This window comes from Triturus cristatus, chromosome 2_2 (assembly GCF_964204655.1).
Source record: "Triturus cristatus chromosome 2_2, aTriCri1.1, whole genome shotgun sequence".
Classification (NCBI taxonomy): Eukaryota; Metazoa; Chordata; class Amphibia; order Caudata; family Salamandridae; genus Triturus; species Triturus cristatus.
Window position 1 is genome coordinate 819,184,540 of NC_140582.1, and position 20,656 is coordinate 819,205,195.

Consider the following 20,656-nt stretch of genomic DNA (forward strand, 5'->3'; position numbering starts at 1 on the left):
CACACCCACGTTGCTACGAACGCTACGAACTGTTGGATATGTGGGATGATGCCGGCTCATCAGAAGAAAGGAGGTACGCCATTCATACCACTTCCTTTCTCTCATAATGGCTCTTGTAGAGCATGGTACACTTTGCTGTTTGCCACTCGGAAACCGACAGTGGGACGATTGCTTTTTAGACTTAATAGAGAATGCCATCAAGACAAGAATGGGTATCCACAAGCGAATGGGACAATTTGGGAATGGGAAGAGTACCGACCGGACAATGAATCCATTCCCTATATCTTCACGAACACAAGAGACACTGCGGGGAAGGACAAATTCGTAATCCAAGTAGCACAAGCTCAAGCGGACCTGTGTGTCCAGAGTGTGGGTTTTATCCCTGTTGGTGTCAGTGATTGCATAACCGTATTAAATATTGACGGGCTGAACAACAGTACCTTCCTAGCGTCCCATAATACCTATTTCGTATGTGGGAATAAAGGTTATTACCGTTTGCCCGCTGGGTGGTCTGGGGTATGCTATGTATCATTCCTATTACCTCCTGTATTCTTAGCACCTGCGTCATATCATAAGGATTTGAAACTGTTGAATAATGTGACTGTAAATAGATATAAACGTACTCTATCCATTGATGATGTGGATCAGACCGATACCAGCTTGCAACAGTATATTGATTTTAACTTAGGATTGTTTTTCTTTGTTGGAGCCTCTTTGAATAGTAGGAAGATCCGAAGATTGACAAGAGTGGTAGAAGCTGTGACCAATCAGACTGCCGCTGCTCTTGGGAATCTTACGGAAGAGTTACAAATAACCAGGATTGTTGCGTTGCAGAATCGTATGGTATTAGATGTAATGCTAGCTGATCGAGGAGGAGCCTGTAAAATTATTGGAAGTAGCTGCTGTGTGTTCATCCCTGATCATACGCCATCCGTTTATAACGCCATTAACAAGCTGCATAAAATAGCAGCTGAAATCCACACAGAAAACGGCACTTGGTCCTTTTCTGGATGGTTTTGGGCGTTGGTTACTGCCTGGGGATGGAAGGTCTTAACTGGTCTCTGTATTATTATAGCAATTCTGTTCTTTTTCTGTATGTGTATCCAATGTGGACCATTATGCTGTTCTGTATGCATTTCATTCTGCATTCCAGATAAGAAAGCTGTTGCCGATGTTGCTCGCCAGAAGGGTCTAGCTAAAGAGGTTAAAGGAATGATGATAATTGATATATATGATGATTATTCTTGGAAGCCGGATGTCTTCAGTAAATGCTGAAAGGGTCGTCTGTTGTAAATTAAGGCAGAATGTGATTAAGCATTTACTGAAAACATTAATGCTTTCCCTTTAGATCATGTTTTCTTCGTTATGTTGACCGAAGTCCGGACTCCATTTTGTATTGACATGCTGCCATGTGTTCACCACGAGGAGAGTCCGACCTCTGTGTTAGTTGCTCTTGTAATCTGCCTAGCAACAGTTTATAAATAGCTCCCTCTTGTCCGTCTGGCGCATGCCCAGACTTGACCACATCTGTTATAATTAGCTTTGCTTGACCATGTCCTTTTCGCGGGCTCAAGGAGTGTGTTGGCTCCGCCCATGTATTGATTCAGTATCGAGAATGACCATAAATGGTAATGTTCTTCGGCCTCATGTTGTATCCACCCACTTATGAGCCCCTCTGTTGTGTATAAAAGGGGACTGTGTACGAATGTTCTTTGTGCTACTCCATGCAATACTGAAGAGTGTTGTGTGGATTGTAGGACCACCCTTAAGGGTTAATAAACGTTGTTTTTGTACTTTGCAGTTTCCGTGCCAACTTCCTTATAGATTCCGTTACAGGAGAGCGAACCCTTGTGCTTTGCGGGCCTAGCTGGGGCCTGTATTCATCAGGGGGGGAGGGACACGAACGCACTACCCGACTGGGGAATACTTGCAGTCTGACCAATGCACTGGATGAGTGAGAAGGTGGTGAGGCTATGCGTTTGGATACACCAGATGAGAGGAGGGCCTACTCCAACATTTACGTTCCATGATTGGATATGGTTTTTGAAAGTTTGGATGAGGGTAGCTTGCTTGTCCTGGGGAATGGGAGTTGGGTTGTTATGCAGTTATGTTTAAGGGGTAGGGGGGCCGATCTCGCAGACCAGACATTGATAAAGTGGAGGCCTACACCGCATTCTCACCAGCAGATTGAATTGAATTTACTTATTGGCTGTACAATTAATTAAAATCCTTACAGTAAAAGCAATCGACAAATAGAAAATAGAAAGACAAAAATAGTAAAAACTTCAGATTATGTTTGGTAAATGTGCCACACCCCACCTCCCCGGCGCCCACTCGATCAGCCGGCACCTGGGTTTGTAGCCATAATCATGTGTCCTTGCGCAAGATTGTAGAGCCCCCAATGATAAATAAAAATAGTCTACTTAAAAAGTCTATAAACCGTTCACCTTGGCACTTCAGTTAAAGTCCATAAAATAGCACAATCTTAATGGGGTGGGTGAAGAGGGGCAAGAGCCTCAGTGCTTCTTGGGGGCCAGGCTACTTTCTTCCCCTGGATTTGCAGTGCTCGTCACCGAAGTTTGATTGTGTTCATTGGCAGCCTTTAGGGCGATCCTGATCTGATGCATTAATTTCCCCAGTCTTGCTAGGGTCGTCATGATTGTAGTGGTAAAGCACTAGGCTGACGCTTCACTACAAGACTTTATTCCATTGGTGATACAAATCGGGCGCAGGAGTTGCTGGCGTTCGTTGTTGAGGTTCGGGCAGCAACATAGGAGATGCAACAAAGATTCCCTCATGTAGGAGCACAGTCTACAATTTGTAGTTTCCCCCCTGCGGGCCCATGCGGGGTTAAAATCGGCTATTCCTAGTGTGCTTAGTCTCATGAAAAGAATTTTGCTTCGGGCTTGTGGTGTGAGGGCCTCACTTAGGTAGGGTTGTGCTTTACCTACCATGTAGGAGTTGCTCAGCGGGTCTAAGTGGGAGCTTGAGCGGAGAGATTTGAAGTCAGGATCAAAAGATATTTCGCGCACTTGTCTATTTATAGCTTTTTTCCAAGCGTTCAGTGGAATTTCCAGCAGCGGTATACTCTCTTCCTGGATCTTCAGTATGTTGAACGCTTTGCCAAGGCTGGTGTGCCAGGCCGAGCATGGCCCCTCGAAGATAGATCTCAGTTGTTGTCTTAGAAAATTGTCTGGAGCCCTTAGAATCCTTAGATATAGCTTGATGATCTCCCCTGGCACATCAAGTCTGGCCTCGCCAGACCTAGCTCCAATCTTAGCCTTGATTTCCTCGCTGACCTCGGAATGAGGCGCACTGATTAATATGCTTTGTCTTGGGCTTGTTGTTGAGGAGGGCGTCCTGTGACCCAGGGAAGGCCAGGTGGCCATAGCTAATGGCTGGCAGCAATTTCGCTTTTAAAATGGTCAATATTGGTCCGGCAAAAGGGTTTATCAGGTGTTGGCTCAGTTGCTTTAGCAGGTGTGTAACTTTATTGGCCTTGGAGGACTGCTGTTTCAGGTGGACGTTCGCCTTGGCCCGTTCCGTGAGCCAAACCCTTAGGTAGTTATATGAAGCAACTGTGTTAATTTGCAGGTTTCCCATTAGCCACTGTGCTTTCTTTTTCAGATGGTAGCTCCTAAAGAGGACGACCTTGGTCTTCCCCTGGTTAACTGTCAGGTTGTTATTATTAAAGCGATTCAGTGCGTTTAGGGCTCTTCGTAGGCCCACCTTCGTGTGGTCTTTTATAGCTGTGTCATTGGCGTATTGTAACACCGGCAGCCTCACGCTTCCTAGTCTTGGTGCTGCTGGGGTGGCTCCTTTCAGGGCCTCCCCCAGATCCGCAGTATACAAGTTAAAGAGGATGGGGGCCAGCATGCATCCTTGTTTCAGCCCATTGTTTGTTGTTATTTTGGGTAGCACTGTGCCGGCGCTTGATTTAACCCGCACCCAAGTTTCTTCGTATAGCGATCTAATTGCCTTCAAGAGGTTTGGTGGAATGCCCCAGTTTTCTAGTTTCCACCATAATCTTCTGCGTACAATTTTGTCGAAGGCTGTGCTATCATCGATAAAGCAGCAGAAGAGTGGAGGGTTTTTCTTCTTTGCTGCCTGTGTCGATAGGTGTCCTAGCGCCAGTACATTGTCCATGGTCGATGACTGTGACCTAAAGCCGGTCTGATAGAAGGGAATGATACTTTTTTCTTCAGCCCAAGTCTCCAGATCCTTCAGTAGGAGGCGGGCATAGGCCTTGGCCTCGAGATCAAGCAGGCGATGAGCCAGTAATATGATGGCTTTAAACGATTCCCTTTTTTAAATATAGGGACCAATATGGAGCCCCTCCAACAATCAGGGGACTTAGCTGTCGAAAAAGTATAGTTGTAGAGAGGAGTTAGAATTGTTGCCCAAAAGTCGGGGGCCTTTTTGAGGACCGGTGCAGGTATCCCATTGGGCCCGGAGGCCCCGTCGTTCTTCATGTTCTTGAGGGTCTTGATGACTATTTGAGGGTTTATTTGGGCTGGCTGTGTGCAGTGTACCTCAGCCTGGGCTCTCAGACCCATGGGGGAGTTGCCAGGACTAGGGGTTGTTTCTCCTGGCTTTGTACTGGATTGCTGAAGTTGTCCCACCCCGCGGCTGGTCTCTTCTGAGCTGCCTTTGTTTAAAGGGGCGATTGAATATAATTGCTTCACGTGGATCAGTGAGTCTTGCTCTGCTACTCCGTTTTCTCTTCAGACTCCTCTGCTGCTCAGCTGATTTATAGGTCTCCGTAATCCTGATGGATTCTTCTGCTTAAGAAGGGATAAGACTGAGCCATTACCTCTCTGTGTGAGCTTTTTTGTGTTCCCACAATTTCTTCCTTAGGGCTGCCCTCAGTGATGCGACCGAAGGACGCTCCATTTGTCTGTCCCCTCTTTTCTTTGTTACAAGGGCCTTGCGCAGGAGCCGTTTACTTTCGCGTATATCTTTAGTTGGGTAAATGCTTCCAGCAGTTGGTTGCACTTTGGACCAGGGACATTGTGACTGGGGATGACCCATCTTCGCTTGTGGGTCCTCTACAGTGTTCTCCCAGTCCTTTGCGGGCGAGAACAGGGTTGATAAGCCCCTTTCCTGTTTCTGATCCAATCAGATTTGGAGCTTCTTGCCTATCTTGTCTGACCATTTGATCCTACTCAGGACACTGTTTTTCGACCCCTCTTGACTCTCCAATGACTTGGAGAATGGTAGCCGACAGTACTTTCAGCTGAAACACTGCTCTTAGTGGCCTGTGATCGCTTTCCGTCCTATCCTCGACTACAAAGTCTTCCAAACTAGCCGCCATTGCTTCACTGACCATGATGTAGTCGATTTTTGAGATGTCCTGGAAGGTCGGTTGGGGATGCCAGGAATTAGAGCGTGCTTCTTTCAATGCATCAGCTGTGGTCAGCTTGTGATTATTAAGGAGGGCGTAAAGGGGGGCAGCCCTGCCCAACCCCAGAGGGGGGATTCCGCTTCATCAAGATCCTTTAAGTTGAAGTCTCCAGCTAGGATAACCTGGTGAGAGAGGTCATCTAATCTCCATGACAGTGCCTCCATCTGGTCTTTCATGGTGGTCTGTACCGGGTTGATATAGCAGTTCATTATCAGAAGGCGCATTGGATGTAAGTTGAGATTCAGGCCTCCGATCTGTAGAGCTTGTAGCTCGGATGAGTTCAGATTGGTATCTGTCGCAGCGAGGGTGCTTGCATGTTTAATAAAAACTGATAGACCGCCAGACGGATGGCCAAAGAGTCCTTTTTGTTGCTGGAACATAGTGTTTGTGGTACCCTGCCAATGGAGTGCTAGACAAAGCCCAAGTCTCTTGAAAGCAGAATATGTCTCCAGTTTCCAGGAACTGCTTCAAGTTTTCATTTTCACTGATTTTACTGATCCCTGCAATGTTCCATGAAATTATGGTTAATTGCTGCTTCGAAGGTGTTCCTCCCCTGGCCTCTCCCCCTGCCAGGCCTGGTGTCGCAGCTGTAAGGAATGCTGCTGCCATCTTCCTGAAATTCCGGTAGGGTCTGGTACGAGTGGGGTTGCGCAGATGACCCGATAGTTGTTTCGGCATGAAATCCTGATGCCCGTGGAGTCCTTGGAGCCCGTCCGTCTCGTGCCAAGGGATACTAAGCTATTTGTCCTATGCAGGATCGACCAAGGACCCTTGCCTCCATTATCTGGTGCTAAGACATGTGGATATTTTGGGTGCAACAGAGTCTGAACATCAATGCCCCACTCGGCGAGTTGTTTGGAGATATTCATGACGGCTTGTTGTATTTCCTTTTGCTTCAGGCCCACCACTGTTGAGTCGCCATGTGTGACTCCCTTGATACTCAGGAATCTCACCCATTCTAGATCCCCAGTTTGTATCTGGTATAGGGTGGCAAGGTGTTTAAAAAGGCAAAGAATGTTGCTCCGGTTTAGAATGTCGTGCTGTGGAATATCGGGGTGAGGACTACCTCATGGACAATTGTTGGTGTGCCCGGGGTTTGGGCCGCTTTTCCCCTTCCTAGGGCGTGCTCTGCCTAGATTGATCCAAGGCTTATGCTTCCTTGTTTGCTTATGGAAGATCCTACTTGGGACCACTTGGTCTGGCCTGGATTGCTCCCGGTGCCAGACTGGTGCACGGGGCTTAGCTGGAGTGATTTTGAACCATCCAGCTGTGGCGGCGTTGTGATCGCTGGCTGGGAGGTTTTTTCAGCAGGTGCAGAACTTGTTCCTGCTATTGATTCATTAGCCTGTGGGCCAGCCTAAACTTGCAATTGGCTTTTGGTCCTTTGCAGTGGGATTGCTTGGTAAAATTGGCTGCGTTTGCTGGTCTCCAGGAGGCGGGCGATGGTAGAGTCCTTCTTGCACCAATTTTTGGCTATGAAGATTGGGTAGAGCTGGCTGGCTTTGGCATCCCCTTGTGGGGGTAGGTCGTCGGTCTTCCATAGCTGCGATTGTCTCCCTCTTAACTTCGTTTTTTTCAGTTGTTTCTTCAGCTTCTTTTTTGCTCTCCTTGATAGAGTAGGTTCGAGAATGTCCATTTTGCTGGGAGTATGTTCTTGTGAGCCAGTTGCCAGGACGTCCCTACCCCTACTTCCCCCACTGTTGGGGCTTTGTGTACCCTGGGCTACTTTGGATCTATGGGTGGAATTCTCGATCCTGTGTGCCACTTTTTGGCCCGGTCCGACTGTTGTCTTTGGGCTCCTTCTGTTTGTCTCGCCGCCTGGAGATAGCTGTTAGCAGTCGGCCTATCATCCGTGTTGCTCGAAGTCGGCGTCTCCCTGCTTCCTTTGGCTATCTCTACTATGCCCACTACGACCTCAGGAAGAGACGCCCATTTTCCATGAGTATTGAGCAGGAACAGGAAACATTCCCCCAGGTTGGAGACCAGGTACTGGGCGATCCTATTTTCCAGTTCTTCCACCCTGGAGCTTATGTTGACTAGGCGGCCTGCAATCGATTGCAGGAGATCTATTTGGACTTCCATCTTAGATCACTGCCACAGTAGGGCTCTATTGTTAGAGCGGTTTATTTCGGTCGTAGATGATTTCCGCAGAGCTGCATCTATGCTATCATTGAGGGAATGGGCTACATGCAATTGCCAGCCCTTAGTGGTGCCCTGGTTGGTGCTGGGGCGTTTTTCTTAAAGAAGTACCTGATCGACCCCCTTTGTTCTGCGTCTTGAGGCATTTCGTTTAGGCTTTCTGTTAGTGATTTGCTCCTAGTAATCATTTTGATAGAGGAATGATTATTGGCAACTTCCTCAGGGGTCGTGTGCAGTCGGCCCTTTCTTTTGGGTCCAATTTTGCTGAGTGAAGCGCTAATAGGGCTTGGCTGTTTGGCTGAGAGGCTGACCGGCCAAATGTACTGTGGATTGATTGGTCACAGCAGGTTTATTGATTTGCAAGGCTTACCAGGATTTGAAGGAGTAGTAGTGGGGTGGTGGTGGGAATCGTCGCACTCCAAATCGTTTCTGCTGTTGGTCTCCGCCTTTGACTGCTGTTGATACGGCTGAACAAGGGCTGGTGCCTGGGGTGCCGGAGTGCTCCAGCGTGCTCCTCCAACTGTCCCACGTCACTCACTTTCTGTTTGTGTACTTCTGCTGATGGAGTTACTTTGCTTGTTAATGCTGGAATATTGCAGGGATATGGCCTTTGAAGGAGGACGTGGTTATGCGCTATTCCCAAGGTGCGAGATCACCCCCAGCCCGATAGCAGGGAGCAGGTGGAGGGAGGCAAGCGGGGCTTGCAGGGCAGGGGACAGGCTGCGCCCGATCTGATCGGGCCATCTCCGTGAGACCGCCAAGGGGACACTCACAGCAACTGCCAACTAATGGCGGCCGCACTTGCCCTTTGCGGTTTGCTGTGTACCGCTTACCGCGGTAGTGCCTGTCTGCCTGCCGCCGAGGCTCACCTGTGCGCCACAGTAATCCCCGAGCAGGCGCTGCCGCTGATGCGGCGGTTGGGAGTTGAGGCGACACGATGCCCGCTGTGGAGAGATAACCACGCTCTGCCGTACTCAACTGCAGTTAGCACCCTGCCGGCCGGCCGCACATGGCTTGCAGGTGCTATGTAGGGACCCCCCCCCCCCCCCCGCTGTGTGGGGATCAGCCGGGGCGGCAGGCTAGGGCAGCGGGCTTGGGGCCGGGAACCAGCTGTTTTCGGCATCTTCCTCCCTCGGTCGACTGCAAGGCAGCGGTCATTGTGAAACCACGGACTGGACTGTCACCAGCAGATATCATATGGTGGGCTGACAGAGCTCAATGGGGAATACATATGGTGAACCCAAATGGCTAATCACCAATCATACAAGATAATTTCCTGGAACATTAGAGGCATGCATACTATGTCAAGGCAGTATAAAATTCTGTCCGATTTGAATAGGAGGAGAGTCCATATTGCACTTTTACAAGAGTCCCATCTGACTGTGAAGGAGGGGGGAGGCACTCAGACGAAGATGGCAAGGCCAATTGTATTACACACCGTACCCCGCCTTTGCTAGGGGAGTTTTGATCTGGGTCAGAGCAGGGATCCCTTTTCAATGTACTGTGGAGATGATAGAACCAGAGGGTCGATATGTGGCAATAAGGGGCAGGTTGGATGGTCGTGACATAGCAATTGTAAGTATGAATGGCCCTAATACAGAACAGTGGATGTTCTTGGCCAGGATCACGAGAGCTCTTGCGACCTACCTACCTGGGTCCGTTATTATTAGAGGGGACTTTAGTTGCATATCGGATCCCCAGAAGGATCGCTCACATCCACCTCTGAGAGACGCCCCTATAACTAGAGTGGCTAGGGCATTTCAGGGATGGCAGGACAGATGGGACTTAATTGACTCCTGGAGACGCTTGAATCCAGATGGCAGGGATTATTCTTTGGTCCACAACCTGCATGTTAGACTCAATACCTTTTTTTGCTCCCTGGATAAATATGCTCAGATTCAGGCAGTGGAATACTTAACACATACTCTATCTGATCATAATCCAACCCTACTACATTTGAAGTGGGGACAGATGCGTCAGAGAATACCAACGTGAAGACTTAAGACGGAGGCACTAGAGGATCAGGTGTTCCGGGAGGAGATCAGAGAGTGCATAAGGAGTTATTTCAATGAAAATGAAAACACGATTACCTCCTGACTGATGGAGTGGGATGCCTTTAAGGTGGTGCTGAGGGGCAAATGCATGGCAACCTCTATAGGAGTGAGGCTCACCCTGGAGGTGGACCTGGGAGACAGCAGATGGGGCACTGCGCATGCTACAGAAGCAGCGACCGGGGCACCCAGAGCTGGGCACAGCCCTATTGGATGCCAAGGAGGAGGTGGCCAAACAGAGTGGCTGCATGCTTACAATTACAAGCGCTACATGGAGCGCACGCATGCGAAGAGGGACAGAACTGGACCCCTTCTGACTTGGCTCGCCAACCCTGCCCGGAGGGGCACCCCGATCCTGGCTGTGGAGGACACTGGAGGGTATATACTATATAGGCAGGAAGACTAACAGAAGATTCCTGGAACTCTACACCACTCTATATAGGTCAAGATCTGGGCGGGGGCAACGCGATAGGGGAGTACTTGAATGCAATTCCGCTCACTGCCCTAGATGCAGAGGCGGTAGAGACCTTGGGAGCCCCTATTAATGTACAAGAAATAAGAGAGGCAATAAAGGGACTGGCTAAAGGTAAAACACCCGGAACAGATAGGTTTCCCATAAAACATTACGCTGCATAGTTTGAGGAACTGGCACCCATATTAAAGGAAGTATATTGGGCAGCCCTAGGAGAAGGGTAACTCCCGGGCTCTACCCAGGAAGCGCTGATCGTCCCACTTCTTAAGCTTGGTGAAGCTTATAGGCCATTATCGATGCTAAATTTAGATTTTAAAATACTAAGCAAAATACTGGTCATGAGACTCCAGCCGTTTATGTCGACCCTAGTACATCAAGACCAGGCAGGATTCATCCTAGGGCGCAACACAGCACTCAACATTAGATGACTTATGGCCCTTATGACAAAAGGAGGCTTGGGGAGGGACTAAGAGATAGTCTTCGCGGTTGACATGGAAAAGACCTTTGATAGCCTTGAGTGGGGATTTTTATACGGCTTAGACAAAATGGGAATGGGGCAGGGCTTTTTTGATTGGGTTAGACTACTATACATGAGACCAACAGCAAAAATGTGATGAGGGCAGACGATCTTGGAGAGCTGCAAGGTTGAGTGGGGTACTTGGCATGGATGCCCCCTCTTGCTGCTCCTCTTTGCCCTTGCTATGGAGCCTTTGGCCTCCCTGGCCCGCATAGTAGGGTGCTACCAAAGCATATGATTAGGGACTAAAACACACTATATTGCCCTTTATGCAGATCTGCTACTCTTCCTTGGGAATGTGCAGGAGGACTTACCAAGGGGCTAAAGTTTTGTTGGGAGAGTTTGGAGAAATGTCTGGATTGAAAATTAATTGGCAAAAGTCCAAATTGCTCCCATCGACGGTGGCTGGGGCCCAGCGTGGTGGAGCTGCGTGTTCTTACATGGGAACCTCACTGCCTAGAATATTTAGGGGTGAAATTATACCATACCCAAACTGACATATTTGAGGGAAACCTAGGTATGGCCCTGAGGTCCTTGAAGGCCAACATGGAGTTTTGGAAGGGACTCCCACTATCACTATCTCTGGCGCGGAGGGTAGCCCTCCTGAAGAAGGTGGCGTTACCAAGACTGCTATATTTCTTTACGACACTTCCAATATGGGAACCCCTAAAAAGGCACGCAGCCTTACACTCTATAATGACAGCCTTGCTGTGGGTCACGGGACGGAGATGGGTTGCTCTTAGAATGACTCATGCCATTTGAGGACTTCAGGGAGGGATACGATCTGCCCCAGGGAAATTTTGTACTGCATGCGGGACTGATTTCAGCTATTAGAGCGCATTGGAGATTGGGATCTGCTAAGCCTTCACCGCACACCTCCTGTGCATACTTGGGCACTGGCGGGTTAGAATTAAAGCAGTCACATGCTTATATGGGGACCTAAGTAGGGATACAACACAACGACTGAGTAAGCTACGTAATAACTGGATAGAGGACCTGAATATCCCTCTAGACGACAAATCCTGGGAGAATGTATTAATGGGGATCCCAAAATCCTCGAGAAATGCCCGGTTTTGGCTAATTAATTTTTTGATATTGCACGGAGCCTATCTTATCCCTGGGCGGATAAATACGTTTTTTCAGAGGGATGATGCGAAATACCCGAGATGCAGGGAAGTGGGGGCGGAACTATTGCACATGATGTGGACTTGTCCTGGGCTACAGGCCTATTGGACAACAGTAGCTGCCACCATTGGAGGGTAATACAGTGCCCGATCCCACACACTCCTGCTTATTGCCTATTGGGACAGTTCCCACGCAACGCTAACAGTTAGGTAACCAGTTGATTTCAAGACTTAGCCCTGGTCCTGGCTAAGCGGGAGATCACGTGACATTGGAAATCCCAGGGGGGCCAAAAAGTCTAACCTAGAAGGTTGAATTTGAGAAATGGGCGCCCTGTGAGGGGAGGGTACTTCTTCGAAATGCCAAAAGAGGCATTGGCGCGAGCTCAGGCTTGGGAGGCCTTGGTCAATAGTCTGAAAGAACCTGAACCAACATCAGTGGAAGCAATTCAGGAGGGACAGTCCCCACAAGGTAGCCCGGAACCTTGAGCGAGGAGAGAGAAGGGAGCAGGGCTCTTGCGAGGGGATATTGACATACTGCACCCTTGAGGGGATACGGAAGGAGGAACTGTTGGGCAGGGGGTAGACCGCGAGAACTAAATTCAACTTGTGGTCTTTTGACGTTACTGGTACAGAATGGCTGCTGGATATTCGCCAGGTGGGAGGGAAAAGGAGAGTTGGGTTTTTAGAGTAGATAATGGGATGAATATTAGCACCAGTTAACTGTGAAAAATCATAATTGTAGATCGGATGCAAGCAATGATTGATACGAAGTAACCTACATTTGAAATGATTATGGAAATGCAATGGATACCACCTGTAATACTTGAAATCCTAATAAAATATGTTGTAAAAAAGAATAATTAACTCACTATCACTAAATCAAATCATTTCGGATGATTTTCTTTATCAATCCACCTCTGCAAATGGGATGGTAATCAAACTCTTTCCTTCATTCACTGTGAGAATTACTGCTGCTGACGATTAATATTTTTGCCAACCAATAAGCACTCCAGAAGATACTTTGCAGGATTAAGCTGAGAAAAGGTGTCAAAAAGATAATCGAGGAAATGCTTGTTTTGCACACAGAAAGGCCAAAGCTATATGTAAGAATGCTCTGCCCCACAAAGTCTGCAAGATTTGACTTCTGTATTTCATAAACAAAATGTTAACGCAATAACGAACAAGTTACTTACCTTCGGTAACGATGGATCTATAAGAGACATATATTTGTTATAGATTCCTTACCATAGAATTACCCCAAGGCGTCAGACTGGATCCGGAGAATTTCTCTCTAGCAGTGCCCCTGCGCATCGAAAAGTGGCGTCGGTGGACTCCGAGTCTCTCGTCGTGGTTGCCGGGATGACTCTGCGGTGTCTACTTAGATGCCGTCCTGTGCGCTGACGTCAGTTCTGACACTACTTTCCATGCCAGAAGCGCAGACCCATGAAAGACATTGACCACTGGTGCGCCACAACTAGGCCCTGCAAGGAAGTCCCTACCCCTAGAAGTCAATTTGCAGAGAGGGGAGGATGGGTGGGGTGGCAAGGAATCTATAACTAATATATGTCTCTTACAGATACTTTGTTACTGAAGGTAACTAACTTGTTCATCTGAAAGAGACTATTAGTTATTGATTCCTTACCTTAGAAAAGATACCCCAGCAATACCAACCCCGGAAGAGGGTCTGCAAACTAAGTTCACACCAGCAAGGCCTGGAGAACAGAACGGGTAAAGTAGCTGTCCCTCTGGACTTGACTATCCAGGCAGTAATGTCTGGTGAACGTGTGCATAGATGCACACGTGGCCGCCTGGCAGATGTCGATAAGTGGGTCTCCATATGACAAAGCAGCAGGGGCTGTGGATCTCTAGTGCACCCGCAGTCCCACTAGAGGTTCCTTCTTTGCTAAAGAGTAACACATCTTTATACAAAATGTGAGAAGTTGGCCTGGTATATGCTGTCCACTAGTTCTAGTGGGCACCTTGCACCAGTCCAAACAAACCCTTATTAATGATAGGTTAAAGACAACCTTTATTGAAAGCTATCCTAGTGGTAGCTATGGAGAGCAGCCTTCAGGCTAAGTCTTGAAGGAATGTAAAGCAGCTTGTTTAACCAGTCTATTATCTCTTGAGTGGCTATATGAAACCACACCAGGTGTGTATATATATATATATATATAAAATATATATATGTATTCATTACTAAACACACCCTACTAGTCTCTTTATGAGGCTAGAGGTAAAAGCACATAAGTTACAATTCAAATATTACAGTAAATTAGCACAATACACATTAGGCCCTGGGGGCGGACCAAACCATATACTAAGAAAGTGGTATAAGAACCACGACTTGACTAGACACAAGGCCTAGAGCCTGTAGAATCGCTGGGACCCCACGGAGCCACCCAAGGTAGTGACACAGGGTACCCACGGGGGTCGTGTGCAGTGTGAGAACACAGCTGCGAGCTCCCGTTAGCTTCTATGGGGAAAGTCGCGGTTAGATTTTTAAAGTTAAAGGACACTTAGAAATGGACTTAGACCAAACCCTCTTGGACTTAGACAGTTCTAGGGTCAACACCCATGGGAGCACCGGAGTTCTCGAGTTACCTCACCCAGGGAAGCCGGGTGCATAGGTGTCAAATGGTGTTGGGTTGGGTCGTCGTTTTCAATGGCAGCTGGCGAAGAAGTGCTGATGCCGGGAAGATGCAAAGTGTCCGAAGGGATCCAAGCCTGGATCAGAGATGTGAGGAACCTGAAAGAAGAGGGGACAGAGTCTGGGTCACTTGCCAGTGACCAGGGGCACGGTAGACGAATGCCCACCGATGTCGGGTGTTTCAGGTGAAAGGGGTGAAGCTTGACTCTTCAGCCACGAGGACCAGGAGGCGTCGAGGACGACCAGGAGCTGGATTCGAGCTGTCCCACGAAGGATGTCGAGTGCTGCAGCGTCGGTGCCTGGATTGGACACAACAAGCCATGGCAACAGCAACCCATGCAGAAAGGAGAAAGATGCTTTGGTGCGGACCAGCAACGGAGACTCCCCAAGCGATGGAGAGTCAGGGCACGTCTGGAGCAACCAGGGAAGCCCAATTAAAGTAAGAGTTGCCTTCACAGGGACCCACCAGTCGACGGACCAGGGATCGAGAAGGTACCTCGAGCGGGAATGCAAAGAGCGGGCTCACGGAAGACTTGTGGAGAGTAGGCCCACAATCTTTGGTGCAAAAGGTGCTCTGGGTCTGGGCTACAAGTAACCCAATGCACAGCCTCGAGAGTCGCTGGGAAGCTGATGCACTTGCAAATGTGCTTGGTGTCCAGGGGTTCCGTCTGGTGCCACGGTACCAACGAGGGCTATGGGTCTCAGCTTTGCTGGGGACACGGTTCAGCCTCTGGGAAGTCTGGAAATCCACCTCTGGTGTTGCAAAGTCTTCGGCGTCCGGTGGGAGCTTCGGAGACGTAGACAAGACAGACAAGTCTTTGGTGCCTGCCAAGCAGGGGAGTAACTCCTTTACACCAAGGGAGATTCTTCAGTCATCTGGAGTTGAACAGGTCGTCGAAGTTCCAGGATTCAGTTTCAGAGTTTCGCCCAGGGATATCTAAAGTTCTAGCTACAGAGGTTCCTTCTTTTTACCCAAGGAAGGGGTTGGACTAACTCAGGGGACCCACCTATGGGAGGGTTTGGAAAAAGGGGTGGCTACACCCATTTCCTTTGTCCAGTTTCGCGCCAGAGCAGGGGCTGCTAGCCCCTGCAGCAGGTTTGAGCTGGACTATGCACAGGGACACCAAATGTGCCCCCAGTGCAGGACTTCAGCACACTCAGAGTGCTCCCACCCAGCTCTAATCCACAAAGGCCTGTCTGGGGGGTGGTAATACCTCCCTGTGACAGGAAACCTATTGTTTCTGGTGTGGGGGTATGATTCCAAGGTGTTTGATACCAAACGCGACATGTTTCCGTGTAGCCAGTCCAAAGTTAGCATTAACCGTTTTGTTATAATGCACTTAAGAGTATATGGTCAGGCTGCATCACAGACAACCCCGGAGAAGAGATTCCGAAGGCTGCAGAGGGGCTCTGCTCATGAAGGGGCACCCTCTCACACAAAACCAAGCACCCTGCCTTCTGGATTGATAAGGCCTGCCATAGGGGTGACTGATAGGTTTATATGTGCAGTGATAGGTGAGATATAGTGAACCTATATCTCTGTAAGGGGTGCATGCACCACCTTACTCAGGCTCAGTAGCAGACCTGTGGTGTCATTTTGGAGGGCTTCCCAGGGGTGGCATAGTACATGCTGCAGACCCTGGTAGGTCTCTGGGTTACCTATGCCCTGGGTACAAAGTATACCATATACTAGGGACTTATAAGGGCACCTCAGAATCCAATCTGTTGTGTACCTAAGGTACATGGAGTCCATTTAGAGAAGAAGCAGCTAGGCTGGGGTCCTGAATAGCAGGACCCCAGCCAGACTAAAGTCGAAAAACAGTGAAAAGGAGTGACAATTTTAGGGAGGAACGAGGGTCTCGCTCGAAGCACCACTTTGTCTGGAAGCACCGAGAAGAAGGGAGGCTTAGAAGAAAGAGCTTGAAGCTCAATCACTCTGCGAGCAGAGGTGATGGCAACATGAAAAGCTGTTTTCAAGGTAATAAGCCTAAGAGGACAGTTGTGAAGAGGCTCATAAGAGTGCACTTAAGATAAGTCAAGACAAGGTTCAAGTCCCACTGAGGCATTATGAAAGGAGATGGAGAAAAGAGATGAATAATGCCTTTAAAGAACCTACTTACAGTAGGAGAATTGAACAAAGAGGGCTGATCTGGTAGCCAAAGAAAAGCAGAGATGACTGCCAGGTAGGTTTTAAGAGTACCTAGAGCAGAGCCCTGCTGGGTCAAATAAAGAAGGAACATAAGAACCTCAGAAAGAGGAGCAGAAAGGGGATCCACAGACTTTGCAGTGCACCATGCCACAAACTTGTTCCATCGACAGGCAAATACCGCTTTTGTGTAGGGACACCTGGCTGCCAAAATGACATCACAGATTTCGGGAGGAAGGTCAAACGCTGTCCAAAGTTGCAGCTCAATCTCCACGCAACGAGGTGGAAGCTGGACAGGTTCAGATGGAGGCCCATCCCCTGCTACTGTGAAGACGATACTCCCGAAGGGGCAGTCTGATCGGAGGATCGATAGCCGTGCTCAGGAGCTCGGAGTACCAGACCCTTACTGCCCAGTCCAGTGCCACAAGAATGACTTGGGCCCGGTCGCGCTTGATCTTCAGCACTCGGGGCAGAAGTGGTACAGGCGGAAAGGAGGACAGGTGGCCGCAATTCCACTCACGACGAAAAGCGTCGCCGAGCGAGCGCCTACTGGAAACTCCAACGCGCAGAACTGCTGACATTGCGTGTTCTCTTCGGAGGCAAACAGATCTAACCAAGGCTCTCCACACTGCTGGAAGAGACCTTGCATCACCTCAAAATGAAGACGCCATTTGTGATCCACCAGGCACCGATGGCTGAGTTTGTCTGCCCTGGCGTTCACAGAACCTGCCTGGTGTTGAACAACCAGGATCATGCCCTGATGTTCCAGCCATGTCCAAAGGCAAAGAACCTCTTGACAAAGGGTCCATGGCCCCACTCGCCCTTTTTGTTGCAGTACCACATGGCGGTGGGGTGGTCTGTGAACACCTGCACTGCCTTCCCCTTGAGGGAGGGGAAAGGAATGCCTTCAGTGCGAAGCTGATCGCCCGGAGCTCCAAAAAGATGAAATGGAGCTCGGACTCCGTTGGAGACCAGACTCCTCTGATCTCTGCCTCTCCCAGGTGGCCACTCCATCCCAGGAGTGATGCATCGGTCACCACCATGAGTTCTGGATGAGGAAGGAAGAGGGATCTGCTTCTGACCCAATCCTGGGTCGTTAACCACTACTGCAGTTGTTGTGCACTTCACTCTGAGATCTGGACGTAGTCTGACATGTTCCCCTGATGCTGTGCCCACTGGAACTTCAGGTTCCACTCCAGAGCCCGCATATGCCATCTGGCATGATTCAGCAGCAGGAGGAGGATGCAGGCGGCCATTAGGCCCAGCAGCCTCAGGGTCATTCTCACCAAAAACCGGGATAGAGGCAGAAACATCAGTATCATAGCCCGAATATCCCAGACTCGCTGTTCGGGAGGATAAGCCTGAAACTGCACTGTGTCCAGAACAGCTCTGATGAAAGGGAGCAACTGAGAGGGAGTCAGGTGTGACTTCGGCACGTTGATAGTCAACCCCAGCAAATGCAGGAGGTCCACCATAGTCCGGAGGTTGGAGACGACAGCCTGGGGCGAGCCCCCTTTCAACAGCCGATATAGGGGAAATTGGAACCCCTGATCTGCGTAGATGAGCTGCGACCACCGCCATCACTTTCGTGAACACCTGAGGGGTATTAATAAGGCCAAATGGGAGCAAGGTGACCTGAAAATGCTCGTGGCCTAACGTGAACCATAGGTAAGGTCTGTGAGCTGGGAATACGGGAATGTGAAAATGGGCATTCTGCAAGTCCAACACCACCATCCAGTATCCAGGGTCGAGGGCAGATAGAACCTGAGCCAAAGTTAACAGAGCCCTGAGATACAGGATAGGAATGCAGGGCTTTGTCCTTCTTGGGCACCACAAAATAGCAGGAATTGCAACCACTACCTACTTCTGGCACAGGGACCCTCTAGATAGCTTCTTTGGCCAAGAGAGCTGAGACTTCCTAGCAGAGTAGTGCCAAATGATCCTCTGACATGCTATTGAAAGTCTGTGGCATGTAGGGAGGGGTAGTCTTGAAGGGGAGGTAGTAGCTCCTTTGGACTATCTGCAAAGCCCACCTGTCTGACGTGATGGATTGCCAGTGGAGGAGGTGATGGCAAATCCTGCCACCCACTGGCTGTGGTGGGCCTGAAAAGTCAGACTAGGAGAGTTTGCAGGCTGCTGCGGGGGGGGGGGGTTAGAAGGTGGACTGGCCTGCCCGCTGGTTCCAAAACCCTCGTCGCTGGGTCCCTCCTCCGCGGCCACGGAGAGGCTGGGCACCTTTTTTGGGCCGGTGGCTAGACTGGGTCAGACACAGTGGGGTGCCCCTCCCGTAGCCACGAAAGGAGCAAAAGGCAGACTGTGCGGAACAAGAGGATGCAGCGAGGCCTAAGGATCTGGCTGTAGCCCTAGAATCCTTGAAGCTCTCAAGCGCCGAGTCTGCCTTGTCACCAAAAAGGTGACAGTCATCGAAGGGCATGTCCAGCAAGGCTGCTTGAACATCCCCTGAAAAACCAGATATCCTCAACCAGGCGTAGTGCCAAAGGGCTACCGACGTGGTAATCCTTCTGCCTAGTGAGTCGGCGGTATCCAGTCTACATCTGATTGTGAATTTGGTTGCGTCTCTCCCATCCGCCACTGCCTGGGAGGTAACAGCACTGGCCTACTCCGGGCACTTAGGCAGCACCTTCACAACCGCATCCCAGACTGTATGGGAGTAGCGGCCCAAGAGGCACGTGGTATTCACGGACCACAGTGCCAAACTGGAGGAAGAGAACATGCGCTTCCCAAGATGATTGAGCTTCTTGGATTTCCTGTCCAGGGGTGCAGAAGGAAAAGCACCTTTGGAAGAAGAAGCTTGGACCACCAAGCTCTCAAGGGGAAGGATGTTGGGTGAGGAAAATTAGATAGCCCGGAGCCAGGCAGTGGTGGCGGGTAATCATCTGTTCCACAGGAGCTCCTGTGCTGGGCTTGGACCAAGTGCCCAGAAGGACATCCATCAGGGCTTCAATAAAGGGCAAGAGTGGTTCAGAGGAAGTTGCCGCCGGTTGAAGCACCTCTTTCAGGAGGTTAGACCTGACTGCTACTGTAGGGGGATCCAGGTCCAAGGCCTCGGCTGCCTTACGCACAACCACTGCATAGGACACCCCCTCCTCCGTAGTCACGGTAGGGGGAGAAAGCATGCCAAGGTCTGGGGAGGTGTACAGTCCACCGGCGTCACCCAATTCCTCTCTCCAGTACGGTTCTTCCAGCTAGTCTGCCAAAGGGTTCAGCGACCCCTCCCAGTCCTCATCACCAACCATAGGGTGAAAGAGAATCCCTGGGATGAACAAGGGAACGAAAGTACCCTCCGGCGTCTGATTCAACATTGATCTGGCTCCGTTTCCATCTCGGGGATGTGGATGGGGACAGCGTTGACCTGGGGCAGGGCCAGGGACATTGTCGTCGGGGAAGGCCGGGGAAGGTCAAGTAAGGTTACTGGCATTAATCCGGATCCATGCCTGGATCCACGGGGGCCGTCCAGTGCCGGGGCCAGAGCTTCCAGCATCGACATTGACTCCACGGGGTCTGAAGGCGCGCCAGCGGAGTCGGGCTGCCCAAAGATGCGGTGGAGGGCTTCCTAGAACGTACAAAGCTAGGCAGGGGAAGCTCCAGCTCCCGGAAAAGGAGTTAAGCGTGGAGTCGTCCCTGAATCAGGCAACAGAGACGGAGCCATAGAACGACGATGCAGCAGGTCAGCCAACTGACGGGGAAAAGGCAAAGAGTAAGGGTGCTTCTTTGACGTCTTCTTGTGCTTCGACTTACCCTAAGAGAGCAAAGACTTGGATGAGGTGTGGTGACCCCGCGACCGGTTTGGAGACCTTCCCCTCGAGCGAGAGCCGACTGCTGGGCCTCCAAAAGCTTTTGGGATCACTCCAGCAAAGACTTAGGGTTCAAGGCCCGACAGTCTGAGCACGGCTTCAGGTTGTGGTCCCTCTCCAGGCACCAGAGGCACACGATGTACGGGTCCGTCACATACATCAGATTTTGACAGGAGTCAAAAAATAGAAGTTGACAAAAGTCAAAAAAAGGTTAGTCAAAAAATTACTATGGGGCAAGCTCTCTCCAGATATGTGCTACGCTGCCGCGGAACAAGAAAGAACTGATGTCAGTGCGCAGGGGCGTTGTCAAAGTAGATGCCACGACATCATCCCGCGAT

General features: G+C 49.9%; 1 protein-coding gene across 2 annotated transcripts in view; it reads right to left on the minus strand.

The window, feature by feature from the left end:
• The window catches only part of ATP10D (ATPase phospholipid transporting 10D (putative)), a 755,240-nt gene that overhangs the window by 58,221 nt on the left and 676,363 nt on the right, over positions 1-20,656 (minus strand). The window lies entirely within an intron of this gene.